A 2,979-nucleotide genomic window follows, 5' to 3' on the forward strand; every position below is an offset into this window, starting at 1 on the left:
TGTTTTTTTTTTTTTTAGGTTTTCATTTGGATGATTTTGCACAAAGCTGTTTATACATTGACCACTGTGCCTCGAGTTGTTTTCTTATTACCAATCATAACTAACCACACTTGGATTTGGATGTTTTTCAGACCAATGAGTCCTAAGAAAATACTCAAAAGCCTTTTGTCAACACACTGTTTGTCATTTTGCTTCCGACATTTACTTGACTACAAAACAAAATCAATGTTTGATAAGTATAGGGTGCTATGCCAAAGTGAAATTAGAGCTTTGGTTTCAGGGTGTTAGCCATTCGAGACTTTAAGAGATCTCTCCGTTTCTCACATTAGATGCTATTAAATGGCACCATCATTTTATTTTTTGATGGTTTCATGGCTTCAGTTCATGGTTCGTGCCTTGTTTGATGTCGTTTCATGTGTCTCTGCTGCTACATGTCAAATTTGATACTGAGGACAGAATAATGACTGCAAAAGAGCATTTAGATTTCTCTAAAGAGACCGACTTGTGGAGTATTTATTCCATTGTCAAAATTCAAAATCAAATGTAATACCTTTGATGTGTTATTGGAAATTGCCGAAGGAAAGTGAAATTAATGTCAAACAAAAGATTAGTCTTGCAAGAACATGTTCATTGATTTGCACATTAAGTGAAAATGGTTAAAATGTTTTAAATGTTTAAATCAGATGTGTGGCTGTATGAATTTAAGCTATAATAGCATGCCTGACCGGCCTTTATTTTTAGTTCACACATACGAACACTGAGCCAAACTAACAAATGACACCCCGATTTGTTTCCCTTAATTCTTTGCATTCATTTATTTGCTTAAAACATTGCAGAGAGGATTAGTCCATTGTCTAATAGCTGTTTTTGTGCCGGTTCTTAGTGATCAATCTTGTAAACTAAAGACAGATCTTGGACGAGAGCTGAAACTTTTTCAAACAAATGTTCAAGCAAGTTATTTCCTATGAGAGACACTTGATATGTTAGAAGTAAACCTCAGGGCTTAGCCTGCTATTGCTTTATGAGACCTAACATGTTTTAAAAGGGGCTTGAGGTCAGCAGTTTAACAGTTATTGAGCATTGGGGAATTTGATATTTAATGAGAAAAAATACAAACTAGTTTAATACAAACATTGGAGATGGAAAAAAAAATCATAGACTAATTTCAGCATTCAGAATTGTGGGATTATAATCTAGCTACATCTTTATATTTAACTTTATTGGGGATGCTGCATACAGATATCTATTGATGATCCACACCATCTCCTTCTGGGACCATTGATAGTGTGACAAGGGGTGGAGCCAGAGTGTGGGTCCTGGTCAAGATTAGGATAATTCTACTCTGATCCTAAAGATTGGTTTAAATTGATTTTGATTTTATTTGCACAATTAAGAAAATGTATTCAGTGATTAAAAGAACATAACTGTGCAGAAGAGAGTGTGAAGACCATAAGAGGTCTTATAAGACCACCTCCTCAAAGTCAATTCAAACAAAAACAGGCATGAGCTGGTCGGTCAATGTTTTAAATATATATACACATACATACACATATTTAAAGATTACTTGTGTATTAACATTCTTTTTAGCTGTCTTTTAAAAGAGTCAAAAGTGGATATAGTCTTTAGAGCAAGAGATAAATGATTCCAGAGGGAAGGTTCTCTACATCTTTATATTTGAGTGTATTTTGTCTGGCTGAAGTTCTAGAGAAGGGCAGATGCAAACCTCTGCAATGCCTGGTGGAGTAGGCATGAACATCTGAAGCATATATGAAAAAAATGCTACAAGCTTTGGGCAAAACATTGGACATATGCACATATTTATCCATCCATCCATCCATCTTCTCCCGCTTAGCCGTTTCCGGGTCGCGGGGGCAGCATCCTCAGTAGGGAGGCCCAGACTTCCCTCTCCCCGGCCACTTCCTCCAGCTCGTCCGGGGGGACCCCGAGACGTTCCCAGGCCAGCCGAGAGACATAGTCTCTCCAGCGTGTCCTGGGTCTTCCCCGGGGCCTCCTTCCGGAGGGACGTGCCCTGAACGCCGCACTAGGGAGGCGTTCAGGGGGCATCCTAATTAGGTGCCCAAGCCACCTCATCTGGCTCTTCTCGATGCAGAGGAGCAGCGACTCTACTTTGAGCCCCTCCCGAATGACTGAGCTTCTCACCCTATCTCTAAGGGAGAGCCCAGCCACCCTACGGAGGAAACTCATTTCGGCCGCTTGTACCCGTGATCTTGTTCTTTCGGTCATGACCCAAAGTTCATGACCATAGGTCATGAAGAAACAAATGCAATAGATATTAACATTATATATTGTCAAACATTGTATTTCCTGAAGAGGAGGAACAGATGAGGACAATCTATTTGAAAAAAAAAAATCATAATTAGAAATGTTATTTTTATCAATAAAATCTTATTCAGATATGTTTGTCATGTAGCACCCCAAAACATATTACAGTAAGTTATATGTGGATAAATTAAACCATAATACAGTGTCATCATACATTTAGGATCTATTAAGGAGCAAATTCTACTCAAAATACCTATAGATTTCATTATTTTTCGAGATTTCCAGGTTAAAATTACCTTTTTGTTGATGATTAAAGAATAAAGAAGCTTGCCTTGTCGATGCTGTTCAAATGTCTTGGGCAAAGTTATTAGACACAGTTGGATTTTTTGCTCGTCTTTATGATAAATAGAATCGATTTATACAGTTTATCTTCCTAATAGATCAACTTTACCATTTAAATTTATTCAGCCGGAATGCTTTGTTGAATAAATGTACTTTACTGGATTTGTATCTGATGCTTCTTTTTTTTTTTCTCATGTGATGTCTTGTTCTGTGTCTGACTCCAGCAGACTACATGACACACACACACACACACACACACACACACACACACACACACACACACACACACACACACACACACACACACACACACACACACACACACACACACACACACACACACACACACAGTGT

The sequence above is a fragment of the Gouania willdenowi genome, chromosome 4, assembly GCF_900634775.1.
Source record: "Gouania willdenowi chromosome 4, fGouWil2.1, whole genome shotgun sequence".
NCBI classification, from domain to species: domain Eukaryota; kingdom Metazoa; phylum Chordata; class Actinopteri; order Blenniiformes; family Gobiesocidae; genus Gouania; species Gouania willdenowi.